The sequence below is a fragment of the Gadus chalcogrammus genome, chromosome 23 (assembly GCF_026213295.1).
Source record: "Gadus chalcogrammus isolate NIFS_2021 chromosome 23, NIFS_Gcha_1.0, whole genome shotgun sequence".
Taxonomy (NCBI): Eukaryota; Metazoa; Chordata; class Actinopteri; order Gadiformes; family Gadidae; genus Gadus; species Gadus chalcogrammus.
Window position 1 is genome coordinate 1,479,551 of NC_079434.1, and position 8,215 is coordinate 1,487,765.

An 8,215-nucleotide genomic window follows, 5' to 3' on the forward strand; every position below is an offset into this window, starting at 1 on the left:
AGTGCAAAGAAAAGATTAATTAAGTGTCGGTGTCTACGTAAGGGTCAGTCAGAGTCAAATCAACTCAGGCCTCCAGGAGAAGGCATAGTTTAGTGATGGGCCTCTCCAAGATGTTGCTCTTTGTTTTGACCTTCACTCGTCTGACATGTCCTCTGCTGTCCCGGATTGTCTCTGTCACTCTCCCCATAGGCCATGAATTGCGTAGTGATGTTTCATCCACAATCAGGACCAGGTCATCTGGCTTGAGATTCTTTCTGGCTACGTTCCACTTCTGTCTTTCCTGCATGAGAGGGAGGTACTCTTTGACAAAGCGTTTCCAGAACAGGTCAGCGATGTACTGCACCTGTCTCCATCTCCGTCTGGAATAGCAGTCATCCTTCTGAGACACTCTGGGAGGCAGCAGGGGTTTTCCTTTCAGCAGGAGCAGATGATTGGGTGTGAGGGCCTCTGGATCACGTGCACAATCATAAACTGCAGTGAGAGGTCTATCGTTTAGGATGGTTTCTACCTCACACAGAACAGTATGCAGGCTCTCGTCATCCAACATCTGCTGTCTGACGACAGAGTAGAGGACCTTTTTGACGGTACGGATGAGTCTCTCCCATGCGCCTCCATGGTGTGAGCCGTAAGGCGGATTGAAACTCCACTTTATTCCTCTTGCTGACAAGCGCTGCTGGATCGTGTCATTATTCAAAAGAGCAAGTGACTCTCTCAGCTCACGTTCTGCTCCTACAAAGTTTGTGCCATTGTCAGAGAACATTTCTTTGACCTGACCCCTTCTGCACATGAATCTTCGGAGAGCACAGATACAAGAGTCAGTGTCCAAAGAATGTGCCAGCTCTAGATGGACGGCTCTACTGACAAGGCAGGTGAATATGACGCCGTACCTTTTCACCACACTCCGGCCCCTTTTTGCTTCTATTGGGCCAAAGTAATCAACGCCCACGTAGGTGAAGGGAGGGTGGTCCGGCTGTGTGCGGCTGAGAGGCAAGTCTGACATTTTCTGCACACTAGGGGGAGTGTGCCAACGTCTGCAGAATATGCAGTTTTTCATGATTGTTCTGGTGGCAGAATTGGCTTTTATGACCCAGTATTTCTGGCGAAGTTTTGAAAGCATCTGGTTTCTGCCACCATGGCCTACCGAAATATGGATGTGATGGAGGAGCAGTCTGGTCAGATGGCTGTCTTTGGGTAGAATGGCCGGATGCTTGAACTCTTCCGGCATTGCCATCCTACTCAGTCTTCCGCCTACTCTCAGTACTCCATCACAGAGGTAAGGGTCAAGTTTGAAAAGCTTGCTGCTAGCTTTAACAGTAATCTTTCCTGCTTCCAGTGCTGAGATCTCCTCCCGGAAGTGTAGTTGTTGAACACGGCACAAGAGAGTCTCTTCAGCACGTGCAAGATCTTCAACAGACAGATGTTCCTGTGTCTGTACCTTTGGATCTTTTCCAGATACCTCAGACTGTTGGTGAGCGAGTGCTGCGGCCTTTCTCTTTCTGCTCAAATGCATGAGCAGATCCCTGAATTGCAGGAGCCTTGCTGTTGCTCTTTTGAGGCGATCCCATGAAGAGAAGTGCTGTATGAATTCAATGACCGGATCTCGTGTTTCTGTTGCAGCTGTACCAAAGACTGCAACAGTCTTTTTGATCTCCGGGTCATCAGCAGCAAGAGAGATGGAATTCTCTGGGTATTTGGGCCAGGTTTCCTCTGGCTGTTTCAGAAAGGCTGGACCATAAAACCATTGTTCAGACTTCAGAAATGTTTCAGCCGTCAGGCGCCGAGAGGCGTCATCCGCCGGGTTGAGGACACTGCTCACGTATCGCCACTGAGACTTCTCTGACAGATCCCTGATGGTGGATACTCTGTTCGCCACATATGTCTGAAAGCGGATGGTGTCGCTGAAGATGTATTTCATGACAGTGGTGCTGTCAGTCCAGTAGACTGGTGGCTGAAGAGAGTATTCAAGCTCCTTTTCCAGCATTCTGTTGATTCGAACGGCCAGGACTGCGGCTGCTAGTTCCAGTCTGGGAATGGTGATCGGTTTCAGCGGGGCTACTCTTCCTTTGCCCATCACAAAGGCAATGTGAATGAGACCTCTGGTGTTGGTGAGTCTCAAGTAGCTCGCTGTGCCATATCCCACCTCGCTGGCATCACAGAAATGATGTAGCTGGGCATCAGAAACTTCTCCGAAGTCCTGTGGCCGGTAACATCTTCTGACGTTATGGGTTGTCAACTGGCTCAGACCACCGATCCATGTCTCCCATCTCTTGGCAACGGCGGGCGGAATCTCTGAGTCCCATCCATAGCTTCCTCTGCAGAGTTCTTGCATTATCCTCTTTGCTGGAAGGACCATAGGTGCAAGAAATCCAAGAGGATCGAAAACAGAGTTGGCCACTGAGAGAATGCCCCGCCGTGTGTAAGGCTGTTGTTTTAGAGAGAGATTAAAGCCAAGGGTGTCTGACGCAACGTTCCACTGCACGCCAAGAGCGCGCTCTAATGGTAGCTCACTCTTCTCCAGGTTGACATCTGCAATTTCCTTCAAAGCTCGGTCTTCTTCTGGGATTGAGGCTAACACATGTCTGCTGTTGCTCACCCACTTAGTTAGTTTAAAGCCTCCTGTTGCACATGTCGCTCTGAGTTCACTGACCATACGTATGGCTTGTCGGTCAGAGGAAACAGATTTAAGACAGTCGTCTACATAAAAGTTGTTTCTGATGGTATTTAGAACGTCTCTGTCCACCTGGCCCTCATTATCAATGGCAGTTCTCTTCAAAGCGTAGTTGGCGCAGCTTGGTGAGGAGACAGCGCCAAAAAGATGTACTACCATTCTGTACTCAACTAGGGGTTGGTCGACATTGCCGTGAGGCCACCATAGGAACCTCAAGAAGTCAGCATCTTTTTCAGGGACTCAGACTTGATGAAACATCCCCTCAATATCTGCCATAATGGCCACTGGTTCCTGTCTGAATCTGAGTATGCCGCCCAGGAGTGTGTTTGTCAGATCAGGTCCTTGCAGTAACTGACGATTGAGTGAGGTGCCCTGAAATGATGCAGCGCAGTCGAATACTACACGGATTTTGTTTTTCTTCTTGTGGTATACTCCATGGTGGGGTATGTACCACACCCTACCATCGCTTCTTGACAATTGGTCATCTGGTATCTGCTCAGCATGGCCTTTGTCAAACATTGCATTCATGAACTTATTGTAGTCTGAACGAAATGACTCATTCTTCATGAGCTTCCTCCGCAGCGCCATGGCTCTGAGCTCTGCTACAGTCTTGTTGTTTGGCATGGTCAAGTTCTCATCCCGGAAGGGCAGTCGCATCATATAATGGCCATCTTTCTTCACAGTTGACTCATCAGCAATTTTCAAGAATTTCTTGTCTTCAAAAGACAGTTCAGGTTGCTCCTCATAAGCCCTTTCCGGGAAGTCCAGGTTGTACTGCTTGACCAGCTGTTCCTCTAATCTTGTAACAGAGATTCTGTTGGAAGATTACAGTTTTTGACTTATGTTGTGGCATCCAACGCGATTTCGCATGGATCCACTTTGACGAGGGTAGATAGATGTTCGGTACGCGAGTTCAGTATTTCGAGTTCCAGTTTTTATTGTACACAACTTAGGGTTTGCAACAAACACGATATAGACCACGGTCAAAAACTGTGTCCTTCTACACCCGCCAACTCATTCAAACAACCCACCACCTGTTACCTGTAAGTAAAGGTGAATCACCAAAGAGGGCGGGGCTTAGACACCCAAACGGTGCCCAACACTAAGCACCCTGTGACACAGGCTACACCAAACATCACATCAGAGTCTAGATCGCGATACTTAAAATATTCCAAAATAACAGAAATTACCAAACAATACCAATATCACAAATAAATCATAAACAGCAGAAATGGCTCCAACAGTTAGATATAAACGGCAGTAATTGATTCAGTAGGACTCCTTATCCATGTAAACGATCATTGTGACATCTGAATTAATTAATTATCTGAAATACACTGCGTGTGCGTGTGATGTTAAATGTTTGAACCAAGGTTAACGGTTAAAGTGTCAGAGAATGGGTGGTGATTTTTTGACGTCCTCCCATGATCTGAAGTGAGCGTGCGTGTTTGTGTTGGTGAAAGTTTAAGAAATGTACAACTGTCGTTTCAGCTCTCTGGTGCTCCCTGCTGGCAGTATCACTATACTGTCCTCATGTTTCACAAAAATAGTTTTGAGAGACGTTGTCAGTCTTTGTATGTTGCTTAAATCCTCCAAAGCGGTTGGCAGTAAACATCAGGTCACGGTACGCCACGGAGTCAATGAGCTCGAGTTGAAAAAGAAAAAGCTTACAGCACCTGGTATTCCCAGGCGGTCTCCCATCCAAGTACTAACCAGGCACGACCCTGCTTAGCTTCCGAGATCAGACGAGATCGGGCGTGTTCAGGGTGGTATGGCCGTAAGCAATTAGTGCAGGCGCAAAACCAGGTTTTATACAGTAGCACATAAGGAGTGAGAAAGCTGCTGAGGCTTGACGTTACACTTTTACAAAAACAATCATTAGTTAGATATAAACGGCAGTAATTGATTCAGTAGGACTCCTTATCCATGTAAACGATCATTGTGACATCTGAATTCATTAATTATCTGAAATACACTGCGTGTGCGTGTGATGTTAAATGTTTGAACCAAGGTTAACGGTTAAAGTGTCAGAGAATGGGTGGTGATTTTTTGACGTCCTCCCATGATCTGGGCCCCGTTTCCTGATAACGATGGATCCACGCTCGTACGATCATTCTCACGATGGATCTTGCGATCCATCGTCAATTTCTTTGGAGCGTTTCCCGAAACTCCTCTTAACGTGAACGCGCATTCGCTGCACTCACGACGTCGTAGGATTGTAACTGTCTACTGACACGGTGCTGAAATGGGCTCCGTAGGAGGGGGAGACGCAGGAATGTCGCAGGAAAATTGTGTTAAAAAGGGTTAAAATATATCCCCATCAAGGACAACAGCAGAGTAGCCTACGAAAAAAATAGACTGCAATTATATGAATGCTAAAGACATTAAAACACAATTGATTAGGCTTAAACCGACATATATCAGTCCTAATCCTGAATGCACTGTGCGTTTCACGGCATTTTCCCCCCTTAAATAATTCCTCTTCACACCTGTGAATAACCCGGGAGAGGTCCATGATGAGGAATACAACGAAGCCCACCGTCTGGCCCGGTGCATCGTTGAGCGCACGATCGGGAGGTGGAAGTTACGCTTTAGATGCCTTCACAAGTCAGGCGGAGGGCTCCAGTTTTCTCCGGCCAAGTCATGCGCCGTGATATGTGTGACGGCTATGTTGCACAACATTGCAGCTAAGGGTGGGGTGGCATTGCTTGAACCGGAGGACGTTGAGGACGATGACGATGATGAGGAAGATCGGTGTGAGGACGGCCTCCCTCATAACTACGCGGCTGGTTTTCATGCGCGTCGAATAGTGATTGAGACTTTTTTTTAACCCCCTCCACCCTCCCTCATGTCACTAAACATTCCCGTCAACGTGACCAATCCCCACCATATCCCAGCCTTTTGCCTGCTCCTTTGCTTGTTTTTTATAATTTTTTTTATTTCTTTATTTTCTTTTTTTTTTAATTTCTTTTATTTCGTTTTTTTTTTTTTTTAATTTGTTTAATTTAATTTATTTTTTACATTATTTTATGCTACGTTTTATGAGTAGCCTATGTCAGTCTGCACAAATCCCCCCACTTTCTCTCACACATTTTGAGTGCCCTGCCTGCGCAAACATTTTCTGGACTGTCCCGTTTTATTTTGGCCATTTTAACATCTTTATTAATAAATTAATTAATAATCTTTATTAATTACCAAACTAAGAACATAAAGGCGCAATGCGTTTTAATAAAACGCATCCAATAGACGGAATGTCCGATGGTGTTGCCACTGAGGCTATAGCTGACGATGCTCTTAGCGTCCTACGAGTACCTACGAGCACCCCTGGAGTACTCGTTAGCTACGAGCGTTTTCAAGACGTTCGTTCCCCACGATGCTTTCGGGAAACGCGGTGAAAACTCTACGATGCCCTTTCGACGCACTTCACGATCCACTTAGGCTAACGACGCTTTCGGGAAACGGGGCCCAGAAGTGAGCGTGCGTGTTTGTGTTGGTGAAAGTTTAAGAAATGTACAGCTGTCGGTTCAGCTCTCTGGTGCTCCCTACTGGCAGTATCACTATACTGTCCTCATGTTTCACAAAAACAGTTTTGAGAGACGTTGTCAGTTTTTGTATGTTGCTTAAATCCTCCAAAGCGGTTGGCAGTAAACATCAGGTCACGGTACGCCACGGAGTCAATGAGCTCGAGTTGAAAAAGAAAAAGCTTACAGCACCTGAGGGGTGTTCCACGAACGGAGGTTTAACAAACACTGAGTTAACGCTGAACTCTAGGTTGATTGACCCTGTGCCGACCAACCCAGAGTTTTCGGTTCCACAGCAGCGGTTATGCATTAGTTCAATCAACCCGGGGTTGGTTAACACAGGGTTGTGCGCGTCCACGCCAAACTTAAAAAGACGTGATGTATGGATCATGGAAACCCTGATCGATATGGCGAAACGGGCCGCTTATTTCAATGAAATGGAACTCCAGGTTCTCCTGGAGAGCTATGACGAGGAGAAGGACATTATCACAAGAAAAGGGAACGCTAAAACCTCTGGAACCCGGAGAGCCAAAGCCTGGCAGCGGATCGCTGACCACGTAAATGCGTTAGTTACATGTCAAAAGCATGATCCTTAATATTTGAGCCATGAATATATAAATATCCCAGACAGTTAAGCATTCTTAAAGATCCTACCACATAACCCCTTTCTTCTAAAACAATATGTACTCTGATTGCTTCCAAGCGGTCAGAGGATCAAGTATAAAAATGAAGTATAAAAAACATACAAACTGGTAAGCTTTTCCCACCATCGTATTGGTATAAATTTAAACAAGCCATTTTTTTTAAGCCAATCGTGAAAAGGCCGACAGTCGGCAGACTGGATCTGGCCCTCAAATTGTCTTGACCCCGGTGGAGGAGCTGTTAATAAACATAAATTCAGGGCGCCCTGGCATGGAGGGGGTAGCCTACCTGGAGGTACCTACCACCTCAGAGAGTCATGGGCCATACCCCACACTGGTTGAATGTAGGTTTTTGTGTTTTCTTGTATTTTAGATTTTTTTTGCCTTCGAAGTAACACATGCAAACCGTGTGCTTGCCACAGCGCACGGTTTTTGGTAACTAGGTAGAAAACCTAAAAGTGACAATTCATCAACTTCACAGATCAAGATGGATCAGTGCTTGTAATGAAGCCGCCGGCTACGATCGAACATTCTCCAGTGGATGCAAGTCCGTTAGGACTATTTTGTACTTTATGTTGTAAATGCCTCTCGGCATAGTAGCCTACTCAGACAATATTGCTCTTTGTATGATAGGAGGCCGATACAAATCTTGGATGGGTCATCTGAAACGACTGTGATGTGCTCAGCATCTCCAACATTATAGCCTAGATAAAACTACCATTTGCAAAAAACGGAGGGCTACGCAAATAGTCTGGAGTGAACTGAGGCCAGGTCCTCGATTGGTAGTGTTGGCTATGTAAGGCTATTTAAATATATTAAAGATTTGCGCGAGAATCTAGATCTCTCCACTCCAGCAAAAAGTCATCCGATATGCCAAGATGTTGAGCCGTGGTCTTATCAAGCGCTCCCGGTGGATTGCACGTATAGTTTGCGTTCCGATATCAGCAGTTCTCTCAAAAAAAAGGGCAAGCTAATGTGAACACATGAAATCTGCGGTGAACGCCGGTTGAAATACCCACAGCCGGGTTATGTTTCAAACTTAACCTGCGCAAAACCTGGCCCGACCAGGTTTGATTCAGAGCATATGTTTCTATAGCAACTAACATACCGTGAACCTTTTGGAACGGAAAACCTAGGGTTACAGCAAACCCTGGGTTAACTTACCCGGTTATGTGATAAAACCGGCTTTGTGGAACACCCCACCGGTATTCCCAGGCGGTCTCCCATCCAAGTACTAACCAGGCCCGACCCTGCTTAGCTTCCGAGATCAGACGAGATCGGGCGTGTTCAGGGTGGTATGGCCGAAAGCAATTAGTGCAGGCGCAAAACCAGGTTTTATACAGTAGCACATAAGGAGTGAGAAAGCTGCTGAGGCTCGACGTTAC

General features: G+C 46.3%; 1 non-coding gene and 1 pseudogene across 1 annotated transcript; both read right to left on the bottom strand.

Moving 5' to 3' along the window:
• Positions 1–4,332: 4,332 nt before the first annotated feature.
• On the bottom strand, positions 4,333–4,451 carry LOC130377846 (5S ribosomal RNA). Its single transcript, XR_008894419.1, has one exon. It is a non-coding gene; the product is annotated as a 5S ribosomal RNA (ribosomal RNA).
• Positions 4,452–8,021: 3,570 nt separating this feature from the next.
• Positions 8,022–8,139, bottom strand: LOC130377792 (5S ribosomal RNA; annotated as a pseudogene).
• Between the last annotated feature and the right edge of the window lie 76 nt (positions 8,140–8,215).